This window comes from Paramisgurnus dabryanus, chromosome 3 (genome assembly GCF_030506205.2).
Source record: "Paramisgurnus dabryanus chromosome 3, PD_genome_1.1, whole genome shotgun sequence".
Taxonomy (NCBI): domain Eukaryota; kingdom Metazoa; phylum Chordata; class Actinopteri; order Cypriniformes; family Cobitidae; genus Paramisgurnus; species Paramisgurnus dabryanus.
In genome coordinates this window covers 2,300,418-2,322,604 of record NC_133339.1, presented here as the reverse complement: position 1 = coordinate 2,322,604, position 22,187 = coordinate 2,300,418, and the positions used below count along the sequence as shown (strand labels likewise).

Below are 22,187 nucleotides of genomic sequence, written 5' to 3'. Positions count from 1 at the left end.
ACTACTTTGGTGAATACACGGGGAGACAGAGAGAGCCCGAATGGGAGGACTTTGTACTGGTATGCTCGCCCCTCGAACGCAAAGCGGAGAAACGGCCTGTGCCGGGGGAGAATCGATACGTGGAAGTACGCGTCCTTCAGGTCGATGGATGCGAACCAATCGTTTGGACGAATGCATGGAAATATGCGCTTGGGCGTCAGCATCTTGAACGGCATTCTGTGAAGTGCACGGTTCAGCGAACGCAGGTCCAGGATCGGTCGCAAGCCGCCGCTTTTCTTGGGTACAATAAAGTAAGGGCTGTAAAACCCCGACCTCATCTCGGCTGGAGGGACCGGCTCGATCGCGTCCTTCGCCAGTAGGACAGCGATCTCCGCACGGAGGACGTGCGCATCGGCAGCTCTCACCGCAGTGAAACGAACGCCGGAGAATTTGGGGGGATGCCGGGCAAATTGGATCGCGTAGCCGAGACGAATCGTGCGTAAAAGCCAACGCGACGGGCTGGGAAGCTGTTCCCACGCCCCCAGACACCGTGCGAGAGGGACTAAAGGCACGATCGGTGTACCCGCGGCGGGCGCAACGGAGGTGATCGCCGGTGTGTGCGTATTGGCCGCACCGACAGCAGTGTTGTGCATGATAACACTCACCTGAGTCCGCTGCTGGGTGGGTGAGTAAGGGAGGCTCTGCTGGAGACACCTCACGCCACTCGATGCACCCTCTGGCGAAGGGGGAGGAAGACGATGGGTTATGAGCCCGTGATTGTCTTCTCTCCCCTGAGAAGACAGAGAGCGCGGAGGGGTTATGAGCCCGTGCGTTGCTCTCGTACTCCTCTGATGAGTCGGAGAACGAGGGGGGGTTATGAGCCCGCTCGTGTCTCCGGCGCTCATCTGAAGACCTAGAGATGGAAGTGGAATTCGCTCTTTTTGTGGAATTGTGGGTGCCGACTGAAAAGTCGGCGGAACAGAAAATTGAAACAAAGGATTCCCCAACCGGCCCTCCTCCGGTGGGGGGAGTGGTGCTTTCACCATCTACCGAAGAGCGATCCCCTCCATCTCTAGGTCGCCCGTCTCAGGGCCGCTTCGATTTTCTTTTTCCACCCTTTGAAGCGGGCGGGGCGGGCTGCTGACGACCGGTTCCTCGCTTCTTAGAAGAGCCCCGGGGAGGAACGGAGGCGGCCGCCGCAGGACGCCCTCGGCGAGGAGCAGGCTGAGGTGCCGACGTGGATGGGGCAGGCGCAGGACGCTTCCGACGTGGCATGATCTGAGCGATGGCCTCAGTCTGCTTCTTGGCCGCGGAGAATTGCTGCGCAAACTCCTCGACCGTCTCGCCGAACAGGCCGGTCTGGGAAACCGGAGCATTCAGGAGCCGGGTTTTATCGGCGTCCTTCATGTCCGCCAGACACAGCCAGAGATGGCGTTCCTGGACTACCAGGGTAGACATCGCACGCCCGACGGCGCGTGCTGTGACCTTGGTCGCACGAAGCGCCAGATCCGTAGCCGCACGCAGTTCAGAGAACTCCGCCGAGTCGTGACCTCCCGCGTGCAGGTCCCTCAGAGCCTTAGCCTGGTGGACCTGCAGCAATGCCATGGCATGCAGGGCAGAGGCTGCCTCCCCACAAGCCTTGTAAGCAGCACCGGACAGCGCCGAAGACTGCTTACAGGCCCGTGAGGGGAGAGTAGGCTGGTCCCGCCAGGAGGAAGCGACACCGGCCGGACACAACTGCATCGCGACCGGCCGCTCCACTGACGGGATACCAGTGTACCCCTTGGCAACTCCACCCTCGAGAGAGGTGAGGGGTGAAGGCTGAAACGGTCGGTTCTGGGCGGAAAACGGGGTTTTCCACGACCGCGTCAGCTCTTCATGCACCTCGGGGAAGAAAGGCACCGGGGGCGAGGACTGAGAAGCCCTGGCACCCCCGAAGAACCAATCATCGAGGCGGGACGGTTCAGGTGGGGGAGGTTTAGTCCACTCCAAGCCGACCGCCTCCGCCGCCCGAGCGAGCATGGCTGCCATCTCGGGGTCGAACACAGAAGCCGCAACCTGGCCCGAAGGCGGGAGCGGATCCGGATCGACGTCCGAGGCTGACAACCCCCCTTCCGATGTTACGGTGGACATCGCGTCGGGTGGAGGCTCGACAGAGCGCGAGGACACCGTAGAACACGGGCCGCTCGTCTCCATCGGGACCTCCGCTGGCAACGGATCAGGGCGCTGGGAGCTGCTGGACGAACCAGCAGACCGACCCAGCACCGTTATACGGAGGTCATCCTTCGCAAGTCTGGTAGCTGCGCTCTTAGCAGCACCAGACTTGGAAGGCGGGCGCCGTTCCCGGAGAAACGACACCCGTCTCCGCAAATCCGCCATAGTCATGCCCTCACAGATGGAGCATGAACTATCACGCAACGCTGCCTCTGCATGCTGGAGCCCCAGACACGAAAGACAATGCTGGTCGCCATCCCGGGGGGGCGATGAACACACCGCATCCAGAAACCGAACACGGACGGAAATCCATCTTTAAAAAGACGACCCCGACCGTGACACGAATGAGTGGCTGTCTTTAAAAAAACACAAAGCTCAAACGTGCTGCTCTTTTAGGGAAATCACTCTTTTGTGCAAGCTGGTGAAACACACAGGGAGAGGCAACGCACTCACTCGAACTCAAGTCCTGAATTAAAGAGACAGAGAGAGAGAGAAAGGGTGGAGAAAAAACACTGCGAGCCTCCGCTGAGGTGTCTTCGCCCAACCAACTTTGGCAAGCTGAGATCTTTTTTCCCACAGAACAGGATCTACGAAGATCAGTTTTTTCAGAATAGCTTCTCGTGAGCAGATGTCTGCCGGCTTCGAAGCAATAAAGCTAATTTGGTATTGTGCACCTGCGCCTTATATACGCACCTGGCGGGGCGGCGCCGGCATTATGCAAATACCTGCATGCCAAGTTCATTGGCGTTTCTTATAGTTCTCGAAGTAGATAGGTCACCCGCGAAGCGGTTCCCAATTCGTCGGTCACGACGTGACGTCGTAGTGACCGACTGAAAGGGAACCACATCATACTGCATCTTGACAACTCAGTATTTAGGTAGATCACTTGTTGGTCAGTCCCCTTTTCTATATTTTAGATCTGTATAAATTTGTTCCCAGATAAACACAGTGGCTATATCAACTAATAATATGAACCTATAAGATAAAATGACAGTAAAACAGTAAAAACAGTAAAATGATGTGTTTGTTCTGGAAACGTGTGTCGTGTATTTGCACGGTGAATAATGAATCAGGAAGTCTTCATTGTAAAAAAATCTCCATTCAAATGAAAAATTTCTAGTCCCATTTATGAAACACAGGGAATACAATGGAATAGTGGATTGCAATAAGTTTAGTAGTATACAACCCTACCCTAATAGTCAAATAATATGTTTTAAATCAAACCCTTACTGGGGGCTGAGCCCCCCTAAAATGAAAATCCTAGAATCGCCCCTGTTTTCACCCAAAGTTGAATATTTTTAAACTCTCGGCGCTCAGCCGCTGAGTTTGGAAAAACCACCGAGCACCGGTTTTCAGCGTGGAAGAAAATCGCTAGCTGCTGGCTTTTTTGAAAAATGGCAAGCTTCCATTGGAAACAATTGAAAACATACACCGGCCGCAGGTGTAAAAGCTTTGGTGTGAACGCCCCCTTACTGTAGATTTTTGTTATTTACTAGCAACAATTTGTTCAAAGTAAAATGAACATTAAACATTAACAAGTCTTTATCTTTACAGAATAAAGCTAAAATAAAAGCCTCATGCAAAGCATTCTGGGAAACAAAAGCTAAAGGAAAAAAAACGGTTGAGCATTTCTGGTTTTCAGAATGCTTTGCATGAGACTGTTATTTTACTTATATTCTGTATTTTAATTTCTTTCTGTAGTGTTAATAAAGGATTAATTCAAATTTTCATTGCTCTGACAGCATTTTATTTATCTTAAGTACCACTACAAGTCTATCTCTCACCATCTCATCATACGATTGTCCATATTCACAGTGCTCAACTACACAGTGCAGTTCTGTTATGAAATGATCCACAGACTCACCCACCTGTTGCTGTCTCTGATTACATTTGAAGAGTTTGGTTCCAAAACGCAATAAAAATTGGTTACTGCCAAAATCAGTATTATATCAGGTCAGTATTTAAAAGTAAATTCTTAATTTTACCCAAAATCCAATATCCGCCATGTTATTCTGTCATCTTTTCTCCCTTTTTTCCCAAAACGCAATAAACGCCACTCCTCCTTTTCTACACCATTCCACACAATGTAAACAAACAATGGCGGCTCGTTGAGTACACATAGTCCTAGTTTTCCTCATTTACTTTGTACTTCATGATCAACAAACAAACAAAAACAAAATAATACTTTAATAGCATTGATAAACCTGTGATGGTTTTCTGTGACAGGAAAGAAACGTAAGCCATCAACATCTAATAATTTACATGAGAGGCACTCGGGAGACGGGTGCTTGTTCTCTCGACAGCATCTAGTTGCTGTCGTGCTAACACATTGACACCAGGGGATCATATGAAAAACTTTCCATAATTTTACTCAAAGTCAACGAGAATCACAGCTGATCGCTGTGAAAAATGTTAAGCGACGAGGTCAAGTATAACCGTGCAGTAATGACAGTGTTCCTAATATGACAAAGTAAGTGTTTTGACTAATGCCATTAATGTTTATTTTTTTAATCAGTGTGTATAACTGTTCAACTAAATTAATATAAAATGGCAAAAATTAATGCACATTTATACATTGTTTGAATAGATTTATAGAATTTTGTAAAAAAAACTTGTCATGGATTTATTGCATTTTGTGAAATGTTTGTTTTGTTTTTATAATAAATCTTTGAAAATCAAGTTATGGTTTCGATTTTTTATGTTTTTATAACCTAAAGATGCTATGTGAAAGTTTGTAACAGAAAATAGTGGTTTTCATCTTGTCACTTTCACTGCATGAAAAGTGGGATTTTCGTCCCCGTAAGCGCCTGTAGTCTCCCGAAAATCTCCCTAATTTTCGGCAGCTTTCCTCAATTTACACGCAGTGAGCGTCACGTTTGTCTTTGTCACAAATTGTCATAAACGAACCATGACGTAGGTGGAGAGCCCCGCGCGGGTGCGATGCCTCTAATTAGCATGTGAATAGCAGCAAAACTAGAGTAACGGCCCACTTGAATGTAATCACTCAGTATTGGCTGAAGCCACAACTTTTAAACAAGTAAAATCCCCCGTGAATGGTTGGCAGATCACTTCAAGCCAATCACAAGGGATTTTTCTTGTTTAAAAGTAGTGGCTTCAGCCAATACCGAGTGAGTAAATTCAAGTCGGGCCGTTACTCTAAAGAGGGGGGTTATTGGGCACCCTGACTCATTATAAATGTAAACCCCAATAATAATAATAATAATAAATAATTTATGTTATAATACTTTTTTATATATTAATGTCATTGTGCTATGTACTACATTATTCACAACATCAAGGAATATAAGAGAAAACAAAGAGGTTTATTTATAAACACACAGCTGTTTATTCAAAGAAAGAGCTTTATTTATAAACACACAACTATGTACAAAGCAGCATAATGTCTCTTATATTGTCCTCCAAACACGTCAAAAAGTGCCTAAGACGTTCGGGAAAGATCCCTAAAAATCTTTTTCAAAGTGATCAAAGTGTTAAAAAAACAAAACTCAAAAACTTTGTAAAAAAGTCACTTTTTCAGGCGTATATGGTGAGTTGCCCTGTACTTTGGTATCGCATCTAATCTGGATTGCAGCGTGGCACAGAGCTCGGAGAGTTCCAGGCTGCGAGAGGGCGGTGGCCGCACAATCCATCCAGACACCCCGCCAACAATGCCGTCTTCCTCATCAGATATGAGATCTATGGTGGCGCACTTCCAAATGTCCATCTCATCCTCAGCCAGCACACTTCGTCTCGCTTCCAGCAACTGTAATACACTCTATAAAGACAATAAATGACCTGAAAAATACTCACATTGACAAAAAACTGATCTAATATAATAAATCTTACCCTTTTTCTTCTGGATCGACTCCGAGCTAATCTTTTCGCATTTTCCGCCTGCGATGCGAGTTCAGGTTGTTTGTATCTGAAACTCCGGCGTACCGACTCATAATACGTCTTACGGGCAGCTGGAAAACAATTAAATGAGACTGGTATTAATAAAAAGAGTCACGGTATAATTAAACAAGAAATGAGGAAAAACATTAGAAGTTATACTTACAAACAATGTCGTCATTCTCAGCAGTAAATCTGGACTTGCTGAAATAGCCCCAAGCAAATCGGAGGTCACGGCTTTGTTATGAGGCGACGTTAGTCTGTGAAAACAAAATGTGCGGGTTTAAGCTCGGATCTATTAACGTATCTATTTCCTTATACAAGAATAAAAACATATTCTTTAAATCGTAACGTTACCTTTGCTCTGGTTCATAGCGCCTGCAGTGTGCCTCAGAGACGCCTCCTAAAAATTACAAGACAAAAAACACCTCTTAGTTATAAAACACACAGCTTGGGCTACTTCAAAAAATATGCTTATACATAAAATTATTCTTACCGCAATCTTGGGATTGTGCACCCGTCTTCTCTTCTTGGAGAGTTACAAACACCAAACCAAACGTCTGTTACGCTCGTCGACACTGCTGTGTGAGCCGTGGCCATGACCTCGCACGTGATTGGACGAAGGCGAGAAGCCTGAAGTTACTCGGGCAATCAGTACAGGACCTCGCTGGTTTATTTTGGCTTATATAGTAAGTTATATCAAGTTATGTAACTTAACAGCTCAGGTTAGCTGATAAAGTAGCATCAGAGTATATAAAAATTTGTGCTTGCCTTTGAGTTGCGGGATGACCCTCCAGCAATCGCGCATCACTTTTGTTTTGATTGTAGCATCACATGTTTAACAAAGGGTCCCTTGACTGAAGCAAATGTGATATGCATCCATATGTTTGCTCTTTATCTCTTCTCTCAGACCAGACGCAAACTTTTCTCTACAGTTTATGACATACGCAGCACGCAGATGTCCCGCTACGGTGGCTCAACGCAAGCCATTCAGCGTTTGACATCAAAGTACCGCGAGACCAGACTTCTCCATATGCATTTGATTCGCTCTCACAGTACTTTGATTTCATACGATTGCTCTGCGCAGCGCCACATGAAGTCCCTCAGTTGTGTGTGTGCGTGTAACCTCGCGACCACAGATTCTATCCATCATCACCCTCTGACACTTTCGTCTCGTTTTTATTTGACGAATAAACAATGTAGCGAGTAACGTTAAGTGTCATTTCAAATGTAGTGGAGTAAAGAGTAGAGAGTAAAAGTTGCCTATATTTTTGATACTCAGTTCAAGTACAAAGTAGCCCAAAAAATACTTAAGTACAGTAACGAAGTACATTTACTCAAGTACTTTACACCTCTGCCCTGATTTGCATTTGTATAGCTCACAGCATGTTAATTTACATGTTAAAGCCTCCCCTAGAATTAGGGGAAGGGGGGACAACTTCAGAGCAAGACCCACGTCAACTTCTGACAACTTACGGCAGTTTTCGGTGTTGGCTGCAAATTGTCATGCGCAGTCGTATACTTGGAGTTTCACAACAATCTACAGTGCCACATTCTGACGAAAATTCCACTTTTCATGCAGTGTTTCTTGTTATAGAAAACACGTTTTTACCGAAATTTGTCAAAATGGATTTATTGCGTTTTGGAACCGCACTGGTAAACATGAGGAAATCTTTAAATGAGAATATTTCCAGTTGAGAAACTTGAAACTGAGACATGATGGTGCTGTTTTCCTGTCTTTCATTTTGTTCGCTGACTGAACCAAACTCAATTCAGCAGTTAACAATCTTGCATTCAAACGTCTTCACACAATCCCACTTCTGACACCATCTTCTGTTGTTTAATGGGTATAACAAAACCCTTTGCATGAACACAACAGTGAGACACTTCTAAAATCCATCCAGTAACATTTAAATCAATATTATAATAAGATAATTTCTCTATTAATAGTGTTGAAACTAAGCAGAAGAGAAATCTATAAAGAACAGTCTGACACACATCTTAAATTTCTCCAAATATTTGTAAACCAAATTTAAAAGATAGAGAATAGCATCCATCACACCTCTACCCTTTCTGTAGACAAATTGTAATGGATCAACGCTAAACGCCTTATTCAGTCTGCCGCCATGATGATTCCAAAACGAGGCTGTGAGTGACATATATGTGCAAAGTGAACATAAAATCTGTTTTGTTATTAGCCTGTTGGTTAATCATCAATTTCTAATGTTGTAAACATGTTTACTTTTTCTTAAAACACTTATATAGTCCTACAACTAAGTAAATATATCCAATTCGCACAGATTCCAAAAAAACAAACCCGTTAAACCTTTTCTCTGGTAAGTTTTTTTTTTACAGTAAGCACACTGACCAGAATCAACAGAAGCAGGATTCATTTCTAATCATTGTACACAACTTTGTTGGTCCATATGGGTTTTACCTCTAACAATTCTTGCACAACAAACTATCACTTAAATACTTTAGCTTGTTATCAAGTCAATCCCATATAATTAAGTCAATGTTCATGTCATGAAAAAATATAGAGAATATACATGGCACAAACTCTTATGATCTATACAAACTGGAGATGTAGACTTAGTTGTTGACATAAAATATTGTATTGTTGCACTATATTGGTGTTATAAGAGATGAGCCAACAAATTATTATCCAAAACAGATATTATGTACACAATGTGATATTCTCATCTCAAATTAGGTCATATGTCCCTTGTAATTTTAATAATCCATGTTTTCTGAGTTTCTTTGTCCTGTGGAAATTTGTAAAACTATGTATTTTCTATGTTTTTGTGTTAGTTTTAATGGCTGAATGACCAGCATCCTGATACAAAACAATATGTTTAAAGCGCACATCCTGAACTCCATCATGCTGATGAACTGAATAATAATGCATTACTCATAAAGCCTCAGTCTGCTGTAAATCACTTCTTTAACAATTTTCCAAAACATTTCATAATGAATGACGCTAATGTAACTAAAAAAAAACACTGAATCCGACAGTAATACTGCAACACATGTTTATACCACATTTACCATATTAGTGTAACCAAATGTTGCAGAGGTGCATTAGAGACACTATAAAGTGCATGAGTCTATAGTAGCCTATGTGTTATCAACACGTACAGTACATGAATCTATATCTTAAATGTGTTGTTTGATTGACAACATGTATGAAACCCACTTTTAACACACAGTGTTCTTTCTTCATTAATAAATATTTAGTAATTAGTTTTGTTTGAAAATAACTTTGTATAAAGCCTTGATCAGCAAGTTCACCAAACTTCAGCTTCATCTCAGCTACAGAATCACAGTTACACAAAACATCTCTCTGGTGTTTGTGCTGTTTCCATTATTAGACGGGCTGTTAAGTTTAACACTATCGACAAACCTGACGGGCTATTTCATACAAACATTCACTCATATATCATGAGAAGAGCATGAAAAGATTTAGTAAATATTCAGGAGCAGTACATGAGTTCATCCTGTAGACAATGTGATAGTAATTGATGTGTAGTTAAATCCATGGAGAGAAGATAATACTCACAGAGAACTAGAGGAAGAGAAATCAACTCCATACTGATCTACTGATGAATGACACTTAAACATTAAACACTCTGTGATAAACACTCAACACTTCCTCTACAACACCATGTACCTCCCTGCATCACAATTTACGTACTTTCTGCCCTAAATAGTATTCAAATATATAATATACAGTGAACATAATAAAGAAATAATGAACGAACAAAAGCTAAAATGTAGAAGTTGTCTTTTGATGTGTTTGATAGTAAATGATAACAGGATGTGTCTAGACAAAAACAGCCACTTCTGTTATGTGTTAATATGTCCGAGTACTACTATAAATTATTGTACATTTAGATGCATACAGTATACTTTCACAATAAAAGAATAAATACTTTAGTGCGTATATAATATAAGTGCGTGAACTAGAATGCAGCATACATGAAAGTTTGACATAAAATCCACAAATGAAGAGTCAAAAAGACTCATTTCTACACAAAAAATGTTTGGTTGAGACTTTTTCATACAACATCAAATAGAGTAAAACTACATTAGAAATCTATTAGAAGCTGATGGACAACTGACGTCTTTCACACATTTCTTAATACCACAAAACTAAAACAGAACTGAAACTAAAACCACAATGAGCTCAACTTTTCCATCAGGTCACTCATGCTGAGTTTAATAATGATATATATACACATGTGAACACAGTTATCAGTGGTCTATAAGTGCTTAAGAGGGTCTATTGTTTAAACTTAGTGTAAGAAATATAAACCAAAAAATATAAATGTACACTGTCACAAGTAAAGGTACAAAGCTGTCATTGGGGCAGTACCCTTTAAAAAAGGTCCTAATATTGACCATTTAGGTACAAATATGTATCTTTGAACTGCCAATATGTACCTTTAAACTACTAATATGAACTCTTTGGATACACTTTCGATATAAATATATATTTTTACTCATTTTAACTACAAACAATATTTCAAGTTTCTGGGTATGCACATCGCTGAGCTCCTAAAGTAGGAAAAAAAAAACGTGAAGAATGCTCAACAATGTCACTTTTTCCTCAGATGGCTAAAGAGGTTTGACTTGAGTATTCTCATGTGCAATAGAAAGCATAACTGATGGCACCCCACTCAGGTTTGGGAACTGTACTGCCCTCAACCTTAAAGCGCTACAGAGGGTAATGCCATCTGCTCAACACATAATTGGAACCAAACTCCCTTTACTCCAGGACACCTATTCAGATTACTGTCTGAGGAAAGTGATGGGAAATTATCAAAGATCCAAGCCACAAACTGTTTTCCCTGCTACCATCAGCAGTACTAGTACAGCATCAAAGCCTGGATTAGCAGGCTCAGAGACAGGCCATCAAAGCACCAAATTCATATAACTAACTCACATTTACCACTACAATACTGCTAAATTCTGTCCTGTATCATTGTACTGTTCTGTGAAATTCAGCATTTACTGTATCATACATGTGTATAGTGTATTTACTGTGACATGTGTATTTATTGTTGTAACTTGTGTACTTACTGTTGTATTACTATGTTTAGCATATTTATTGTTGTAACTTCTCAACTGCACTGCTGACAGGACTGTGCACACAAGATTTTCACTTCATGTACACCTGTGTCAAGGATGGGACAATAAAGTGATTTGATTTGAAGTGCCCTACACATGGGTCTGGCTAGAGGGGATACAGCTACGGCAAAATCCGTCGAGATTTAATGAGATTTTGGCCATAGCTGTATCCCTTCTAGCCACAAACACTGCACATGGCTAATTATCATATCAGAGGCTAAACTGTTAGCAATACCAAACAACCTGCGTGTCATATTTAATATTTTTCTAAACACTCTGTGGTCAATGAGAAAATGAGTCTTTATCCTCCCAGAAGCATCTCAAAGTTGATGAACACTTTGTAGCTTTTTCCATCTGTTCTAGAAATTAGTAATGGTCGCTTTTGAAACACTGCTTCGTGAGGCTTTGAAACCTTTACAAATCTTTTGTTTCGAATCATTGGTTTGAAGCGTGTTTAAAACTGGCCAAAAGCTTAGGCAGCTGACTTCTTGCCTCGCTGCTTCATTAGGCAAAGACTTTGGCAGCATGAAGGCAGCTTCGGAAAAGCATGAACTCATGAATCAATTTCTACTATGATCCACTAATTTCAGGTCAATTTTATTCTGAATGTTAATTAAATGAAATTTGTCTATTGAGTTTGCTGGTCATTTGGCATTTAAAGCTTTTTGTATAATGAATGACATAAAAACAAGGCAGATTGATTGGGAACATTTTGACAATTTGGAAAACAATATTGTTATTATCTATTTAATCACTTGACATAACACAAATATCTACTAATACTTATGACGTTTAATGATTTGTAAATTATATTGAAAGCATTACACTGTTGTGAACATATTTGTAATTGCTTGTAGTGGTGTCATTATGTTTGGGCCTATACTGTAGATCTCGTTGCCTTAACACATTTTGACCAACAGGGGTCGCCAGCGAGTATGGTGTTTTAAACGCTTTAAAACAATGAAACATTTTGCAAAACAAATGGTTTAATTGATTTGAAGCTTCAAAAAGCTTTGTTTCTCCAATCACTAGTGAGTTACCATCCTGCAGACTTTGGCCGTTTCTGCAGAATGGTAGCTCACCAGGAGCAGGGTTGAGACTTCTGCTGTTGACAATGTGAGAGTAATTGATGTGTTGTCAAATCCACAGAGATGAGATAAAACTCACAGAGAATCAGAGAAAAAGAAATCAACTCCATACTGATCTACAGCTACATTTCTACACACGTTTTGTTGTTTAACTTTTTCATACAGCATTAAATGGAGCAAAGCAACAATCATTCATCAACAACTGCTCAAAATAATGGTGGTAGTGACGGTGAATGAAAAAATCTATGAGAAGCTGATGAACAAATGTTGTCCTTCCCACAGTGGTTTATACCACAAAACAGAACTGAAACTAAAACCACAGTGAAATTTATCTCCATCAGACCTCAAACACTGACGTGAGTAGTTGTAACGGGCCAGCATTCGTCAAACTTTTATGACCCCCTCCCCCACCCGGTGACAGTTGCTGTCTGACAGCTCGTGTTTGACAGGGGGTGGGGCCATCAATCAAAAGCTGTACAAGTTGTCAACTTTAGACAGCGAGGGTTTTATCGTTTTATGACCGGTCATTTAGCGGGTTTGTTTTCCTGCGTGTGTGTTTTATGTCAAGCCTATGCTGTCATGTTTAATGACAGGTTGTGTTTTCGATATTTTCTGTCTCTATCTATCACCCCTCCCTTTTCGACCCATGCGCGTCTCAATACTGCCTGTCACACTGCGATGTGTGTTGTTGAATCTAGAGTTTTGCAACATCAAAAGTTTATTTAAAGGCAATCACGAATCATATATATATATATTAGATGTAACTGGTTAAACTTAAAGCCGATATTTTCTATCGAACTAGTCTATTTTCTGTTCAGACACAAAGTTTCTGATGCTGTTATTATGTCAGTGTGTGTTTGTGTGGGGGTCGTGTGATGTAATCTTTGAAAGTTTATGACCGAACCTTTATTGGGGAGCGACAAGAGATCTCCGGGATCAGTTTGGATGGAGCAGAGCTGTTATACTCAAGTCTATTGGTATGTATGTGTTTCGCTGTGTTCGTTCCAGTATTTTGTCTGATTATTTAAAAACTAAAAATTCGATCTCTGGTCTTGCAGCAAAATTGTCTAAACTGGTATTAACTATTCCTGGTAAATCGCGGAGAAGAGTGGAATGAACAAAAAAGTCAGACCGAGACTAGAACCTCCCGCAGCGTAATAAGGAAATCTTGGAACAAAGAGACACCGAGTGGCTCGTGTTGTCCGGTGTGTATTTATTTAATCCTGTTACAATAGATTTAAACAAACTGGTTTGTTTTAATATATTCTAATAATATGTGTTACCTGTTTACAGATTGGATATCAGAGGCAAAGCGAGCGTTGTGTGTACTATTGCAAAATATATAGTGGATCTCCACGGTACGTTTATGTTGCATAAGAAAAAAGTTGTTTTATTTAGATATTTGTCCTAATAACTTGTTTTTATCTGTTTACAGGTTAGGATACAGACCACAACGCTTTAGACGTATCTTTAAAAAAGAGAAAAAATCTGAGACTTTTTGGATTTGTCTGGGGACATTTTAAACATTTTGTGGCAAATTGGATTTAAAACATTTCGGATACTGGATACCTGTGTTTGATTTGTCCACAGAGCTTGTTTAAGACGTCTTCACCTCATTTTAGGGTTTATTTTTAATTAAAGGCTTCTTAAAACCATTTGTGAAAATGTGTATATTATACAATGAGTCTTATATTGTCTGCTCTGACAAAAATAAATTATTATTTTAGATTTTAGGTCAATTGACTGCGTGTGTTTTATGTCAAGCGTATGCTGTTATGTTTAATGACGGCTCGTGTGTGACAGCTCGTGTTTTGGCATTCGATGTCAGCTCTCACCATTCCTCCCTCCTTTCTCACAAGCCCTGCATTCTTTCACAGGGGTGCGTGTTGTAAAGCGAGTAAAGATTTCTAAAACTCAACGTTGGTAAAATAATTCCCCATTACGGGGTCAAAAAAGTAAATGTTTATTTTAGATTTAGACAAATCATGAACAATGCTATGATTAAAACTATTGTTTGTAACATCACAAGTTATTTAATTAAATATTCCGTATACGTGTATAGTTTAAGCAAAGACCTGAGCCATTACTACAATCTTTAGGCGATAGTCTAAACTAAATAAATTTTTAAACGGTTCAGGAATTCCGTGAATCTTTTCATAACCTACTCTATAGTTTCACACGTATTAAAGATCCGGCGGTGCCTGACAAAGCGCCGGGTGAGTGTTCATATATGCCGTTTTAAAATAACCTTAATAAATGTAATTCTGTCCACTATGGCAAAATAGTGGGGTTTATTTTAGATTTAGGGGATTCTTTAACCAAGGCTCTGATTAAGACATGCACCGATGGTGACAGAGAACTTATATCTGTCGTTAATAAACTTTTTAAATGTTTTTTAAGACGTCTTCACCTCATTTTAGGGGTTTATTTTTAATTAAAGGCTTCTTAAAACATGTGTGAATATGTGTATATTATACAAAGAGTCTTATATTGTCTGCTCTGACAAAATAAGGGTTAATTTTAGATTTAGGGAATTCTTTAATCAAGTCTCTGATTAAAACACATGAATGCGCGAACCACCGCTGCCAGAGAACGTACGCTGATGCGCTCTTATGGCGTTAAAAAACTTTTTATGTTTAAGACATTTTGACCCCATTTCCTGGTTTTGTGTCCGCTGTGGATCCAACCTCTATGTGTTTATTATACAACAAATGCAATTCTGTCAGCATTTCTAGTTTTAGAACGCCTCTGATTTAAACATGCGGGTTTTAAAATGAAACGGCCATGTGACTTTTATGACAAAACCTATTCGATCTTAATTTTTTGTTTTAACATCCAAACGTTTTTATACACAATCCATAATTAAACATCTAGGTGTGTATGAGTAAGTTTATATCTAATGTCACATGAGCAGCACCAAGTCGCGCTTGTGTCTGTGTGTGTGCATCCAGTCTGTTTATGTGTGGGCGTGTTTATGAGCCCGTGTTTTTGCAAGGTGTGTGCGTGTGTGTGTGTACCTGGTAATTATCACATTGTGGGGACCAATTGTCCCCACAAAGATAGGAATACCAGTGTTTTTGTGACCTTGTGGGGACATTTTGATGTCCCCATGAGGAAACAAGCTTATAAATCAAACAAGATGATGTTTATTGAAAATCTAAGGTACAAGAAAGGTTTTTGTGATGGTTGGGGTTAGGGAATGGGGCAGGTAAGGGGAATAGAATATACAGTTTGTATGGTATAAAATGCATTACGTCTATGGAATGTCCCCATAAAACATGGAAACCAGAATGTGTGTGTGTGTGTGTGTGTGCGTGTGTGCGTGTGTGTTTGCATGGGGGTCTATGATGTCTCTGTTTGTTACTAAAGTTTTGATATTAAGTCTGTGTCCTCATTGACATAAGTAAGGGTTTTTTAGATTTAGGCTTCATTACACAGATACTGATTAAATCATGTTATCCATTATTTGCGATTTAAAGAAACTTAAAAGGTTTAAGACATTTTATCTCACATTGTGGTGTTGTTTTTTAATTAATGTAACCTTAAACCCATCTGTTATCCATTTAGGGAACAATAAAATGTTTACAAATATTATTTATCAAAGTTGACGATGTTATAAGCCAGGATGTCACTAACGTGACAACAAACATTTCTTTAAAGACAAAACATTTAACAAAATTGCCATGGCTTACAGAGACACACTAGACTTTTTTTTTTTTTGTGTGTGTGTGTGTGTGTGTGTGTGTGTGTGTGTGTGTGTGTGTGTGTGGTTTTGTTAAACATGATTGTGTGCTACCATTAAACTATCTATATCAACAACACCAGATAGGATGTACCTCTACATAACAGTGAAATCATGTACATATATTAATTAGGTAAACCTTAACACTTATTTAAAAAATAAAAATATACTATTCGAACATCCTAACCTGATATTAGGTTAGATTAGGTTTTAAGGTCAATCAGCGTCTTTAGCTTTACGACTTACAGCACAAAACCCCCCAATGACAGGAGCAATGACAGGATTTTTATGAAGTGGAGCAGACCATTGTTTTGTCTGAGGGATAGGTTCAACTTAGGTTAACATCTATCATTGCATAATAAGCAAACATGAAATTATATTTTACCTATGGTTTGTTACTGATGTTCCTAGGTTCGCGTATTTTTTTCTGAAACAAACTTTTCTTTTCAAACTTAGTTAGGATACACACTTTTGTCGCCTCAAACACTTGATCAAAGTTTTTTCTTCGCTAGTGTCAACTAATGTCTGAGATTTTGTAAATTCATCAGATGGTCTTACGTGTGTATTTCTTAAACAAACATGTTGCAAACATGTTGCTACAAAAGAGTCTTTTGTATGTAACAACAAAGATGCGATGAAACAACGCAAAACAAGAGAGGCTGCGTTTGTTAAACCACATATAAATTAAGATGCATACATCTACAAATGGGGCAATGTTTGAAATAGTTTGGCCGTATAGCCTTTAAATTCGGGACCAATAGATTAAAAACATTGCCCCATTTGTAGATGTATGCATCTTAATTTATATGTGGTTTAACAAACGCAGCCTCTCTTGTTTTTTGCGTTGTTTCATCGCATCTTTGTTGTTACATACAAAAGACTCTACACTTTATGTTAAAAGGTTTACTAAATAAAAAACCTAATCAATCTTTATTATTTTGCAGACTTTGTTATGTACAACACGCTATTGGTGGTATCACCTGTTACAGATTCAAACATATTGCTATCCTAGTTTGTTTTGATGTAAAAGATTTATCAAGTAAATCTAAAACACTTTGCATTGTTGTTTTAAACAGTTAGTACTACCTTTAAGAGTTTGACAAGGTGTTACATAAACTACAGAAATGAAACCATCTGTGTTCATAAAACAATCACAGATATATGTTGTCACGTACAAAAGAAAACAAGACGACTGTTATAAGTATAATATTGTCTGTGCAGATACAACTAAGAACATCTGATGAGTTTACAAAATCTCAGTCATTAGTTGACACTAGCGAAGAAATTTTTTTGAACGAGTGTATGAATAGACAAAAGTGTGTAGCCTAGCTAAGTTTGAAAAGCAAATGTTTGTTTAAGAAATACATGTGTAAGTAACATCTGATGAATTTACAAAATCTCAGTCATTAGTTGCCACTAACAAATAAAAACTATGAACAACTTATGAAAAGACAAACGTATGAACTCTGCCTAAGTTTGAAAAGCAACATGTTTGTTTAAGAAATACACACGTAAGACCATCTGTTGAATTTACAAAATCTCAGACATCAGTTGACACTAGCTACGAGAAACTTTGAACAAATGTATGTAGAGACAAAAGTATGATGACTACCTAAGTTTGAAAAGCATAAATTTGTTTCAGAAAATACACATGTAAGAACATCTGATGAATTTACAAAATCTCAGACATGAGTTGACACTAGCGAAGAAAAACTATGAACAACTTATGAAAAGACAAACGTATGAACTCTGCCTAAGTTTGAAAAGCAACATGTTTGTTTAAGAAATACACACGTAAGACCATCTGATGAATTTACAAAATCTCAGACATTAGTTGACACTACCACATAAAAACTATGAACAACTTATCGAAAGACAAACGTATGAAGACTGTCTAAGATTGAAAATAAAAGTTTGTTTAAGAAATACACACGTAAGACCATCTGATGAATTTACAAAATCTCATACATTAGTTGACACTAGCGAAGAAAAAACTTTGATCAAGTGTTTGAGGCGACAAAAGTGTGTATCCTAACTAAGTTTGAAAAACAAAAAATGTTTGTTTAAGAAAATATACACGTAAGAAACATCTGATGAATTTACAAAATCTCAGACATAAGTTGACACTACCACATAAAAACTATGAACAACTTATCGAAAGACAAACGTATGAAGACTGTCTAAGATTGAAAAGAAAAGTTTGTTTAAGAAAATACACAAGTAAGAAACATCTGATGAATTTACAAAAAAAATCTCAGACATAAGTTGACACTAGCGAAGAAAAACTATGAACAACTTATGAAAAAACAAACGTATGAACTCTGCCTAAGATTGAAAAGCAACATGTTTGTTTAAGAAATACACACGTAAGACCATCTGATGAATTTACAAAATCTCAGACATTAGTTGACGCTAGCGAAGAAAAACTTTGATCAGGTGTTTGAGGCGACAAAAGTGTGTATCCTAACTAAGTTTGAAAAGAAAAGTTTGTTTCAGAAAAAATACGCGAACCTAGCAACATCAGTAACAAACCATAGGTAAAATATAATTTCATGTTTGCTTATTATGCACTGATAGATGTTAACCTAAGTTGAACCTAATCTCTCAGGCAAACCAAGGGTCTGCTCCACTTCATAAAAATCCTGTCATTGCTCCTGTCATTGGGGGGTTTTGTGCTGTAAGTCGTAAAGCTAAAGACGCTGATTGACCTTAAAACCTAATCTAGCCTATATCAGGTTAGGATGTTCGAATAGTATATTTTTATTTTTTAAATAAGTGTTAAGGTTTACCTAATTAATATATGTACATGATTTCACTGTTATGTAGAGGTACATCCTATCTGGTGTTGTTGATATAGATAGTTTAATGGTAGCACACAATCATGTTTAACAAAACCACACACACACACACACACACACAAAAAAAAAGTCTAGTATGTCTCTGTAAGCCATGGCAATTTTGTTAAATGTTTTGTCTTTAAAGAAATGTTTGTTGACACGTTAGTGACATCCTGGCTTATAACATCGTCAACTTTGATAAATAATATTTGTAAACATTTTATTGTTCCCTAAATGGATAACAGATGGGTTTAAGGTTACATTAATTAAAAAACAACACCACAATGTGAGATAAAATGTCTTAAACCTTTTAAGTTTCTTTAAATCGCAAATAATGGATAACATGATTTAATCAGTATCTGTGTAATGAAGCCTAAATCTAAAAAACCCTTACTTATGTCAATGAGGACACAGACTTAATTTCAAAACTTTAGTAACAAACAGAGACATCATAGACCCCCATGCAAACACACACGCACACACACACACACACACACACACACACACACACACACACACACACGCATATTCTGGTTTCCATGTTTTTTGGGGACATTCCATAGACGTAATGCATTTTATTCTGTACAAACTGTATATTCTATTCCCCTTACCTGCCCCATTCCCTAACCCCAACCATCACAGGAAACTGTCTGATACCTTAGATTTTCAAGAAACATCATTCTGTTTGATTTATTAGCTTGTTTCCTCATGGGGACATCAAAATGTCCCCATGAGGTCACAAAAACACTGGTATTCCTATCTTTGTGGGGACAATTGGTCCCCCCAACGTGATAATTACCCGGCCGCACGCACACACACACACACACACACACACTCACACACACACACACACACACACACACACGCACACACACACACACACACACACACATGCACACACCTTGCAAAAACACGGGCTCATAAACACGCCCACACATAAACAGACTGGATGCACACACACAGACACAAGCGCGACTTGGTGCTGCTCATGTGACTTTAGATATAATCTTACTCATACACACCTAGATGTTTAATTATGGATTGTGTATAAAAACGTTTGGATGTTAAAACAAAAAATTAAGATCGAATAGGTTTTGTCATAAAAGTCACATGGCCGTTTCATTTTAAAACCCGCATGTTTAAATCAGAGGCGTTCTAAAACTAGAAATGCTGACAGAATTGCATTTGTTGTATAATAAACACATAGAGGTTGGGATCCACAGCGGACACAAAACCAGGAAATGGGGTCAAAATGTCTTAAACATAAAAAGGTTTTTAACGCCATAAGAGCGCATCAGCGTACGTTCTCTGGCAGCGGTGGTTCGCGCATTCATGTGTTTTAATCAGAGACTTGATTAAAGAATTCCCTAAATCTAAAATTAACCCTTATTTTGTCAGAGCAGACAATATAAGACTCTTTGTATAATATACACATATTCACACATGTTTTAAGAAGCCTTTAATTAAAAATAAACCCCTAAAATGAGGTGAAGACGTCTTAAAAAACATTTAAAAAGTTTATTAACGACAGATATAAGTTCTCTGTCACCATCGGTGCATGTCTTAATCAGAGCCTTGGTTAAAGAATCCCCTAAATCTAAAATAAACCCCACTATTTTGCCATAGTGGACAGAATTACATTTATTAAGGTTATTTTAAAACGGCATATATGAACACTCACCCGGCGCTTTGTCAGGCACCGCCGGATCTTTAATACGTGTGAAACTATAGAGTAGGTTATGAAAAGATTCACGGAATTCCTGAACCGTTTAAAAATTTATTTAGTTTAGACTATCGCCTAAAGATTGTAGTAATGGCTCAGGTCTTTGCTTAAACTATACACGTATACGGAATATTTAATTAATTAACTTGTGATGTTACAAACAATAGTTTTAATCATAGCATTGTTCATGATTTGTCTAAATCTAAAATAAACATTTACTTTTTTGACCCCGTAATGGGGAATTATTTTACCAACGTTGAGTTTTAGAAATCTTTACTCGCTTTACAACACGCACCCCTGTGAAAGATTGCATGCTTGTGAGAAAGGAGGGAGGAATGGTGAGAGCTGACATCGAATGCCAAAACACAGGCTGTCACACACGAGCCGTCATTAAACATAACAGCATACGCTTGACATAAAACACACGCAGTCAATTGACCTAAAATCTAAAATAATAATTTATTTTTGTCAGAGCAGACAATATAAGACTCATTGTATAATATACACATTTTCACACATGGTTTTAAGAAGCCTTTAATTAAAAATAAACCCTAAAATGAGGTGAAGACGTCTTAAACAAGCTCTGTGGACAAATCAAACACAGGTATCCAGTATCCGAAATGTTTTAAATCCAATTTGCCACAAAATGTTTAAAATGTCCCCAGACAAATCCAAAAAGTCTCTGATTTTTTCTTTTTTTTAAAGATACGTCCAAAGCGTTGTGGTCTGTATCCTAACCTGTAAACAGATAAAAACAAGTTATTAGGACAAATATCTAAATAAAACAACTTTTTTCTTATGCAACATAAACGTACCGTGGAGATCCACTATATATTTTGCAATAGTACACACAACGCTCGCTTTGCCTCTGATATCCAATCTGTAAACAGGTAACACATATTATTAGAATATATTAAAACAAACCAGTTTGTTTAAATCTATTGTAACAGGATTAAATAAATACACACCGGACAACACGAGCCACTCGGTGTCTCTTTGTTCCAAGATTTCCTTGTTACGCTGCGGGAGGTTCTAGTCTCGGTCTGACTTTTTTGTTCATTCCACTCTTCTCCGCGATTTACCAGGAATAGTTAATACCAGTTTAGACAATTTCCCTGCAAGACCAGAGATCGAATTTTTAGTTTTTAAATAATCAGACAAAATACTGGAACGAACACAGCGAAACACATACATACCAATAGACTTGAGTATAACAGCTCTGCTCCATCCAAACTGATCCCGGAGATCTCTTGTCGCTCCCCAATAAAGGTTCGGTCATAAACTTTCAAAGATTACATCACACGACCCCCACACAAACACACACTGACATAATAACAGCATCAGAAACTTTGTGTCTGAACAGAAAATAGACTAGTTCGATAGAAAATATCGGCTTTAAGTTTAACCAGTTACATCTAATATATATATATATGATTCGTGATTGCCTTTAAATAAACTTTTGATGTTGCAAAACTCTAGATTCAACAACACACATCGCAGTGTGACAGGCAGTATTGAGACGCGCATGGGTCGAAAAGGGAGGGGTGATAGATAGAGACAGAAAACATCGAAAACACAACCTG

The 22,187-nt window shown here is 39.0% G+C and overlaps 2 long non-coding RNA genes across 2 annotated transcripts; both read right to left on the bottom strand.

Annotated features, from left to right (window-relative positions):
* Nucleotides 1–5,733: 5,733 nt before the first annotated feature.
* LOC135734116 (uncharacterized) lies at nt 5,734–6,641 on the bottom strand. The gene is made up of 4 exons (XR_010527169.2): nt 6,442–6,641; nt 6,251–6,344; nt 6,040–6,158; nt 5,734–5,956 (listed from the first exon to the last, which is right to left on the bottom strand). It is a non-coding gene; the product is annotated as an uncharacterized lncRNA (long non-coding RNA).
* Nucleotides 6,642–21,104: 14,463 nt separating this feature from the next.
* Nucleotides 21,105–21,926, bottom strand: LOC141281898 (uncharacterized). Its single transcript, XR_012336294.1, has 4 exons — nt 21,801–21,926; nt 21,573–21,719; nt 21,420–21,484; nt 21,105–21,342 (listed from the first exon to the last, which is right to left on the bottom strand). It is a non-coding gene; the product is annotated as an uncharacterized lncRNA (long non-coding RNA).
* Between the last annotated feature and the right edge of the window lie 261 nt (nt 21,927–22,187).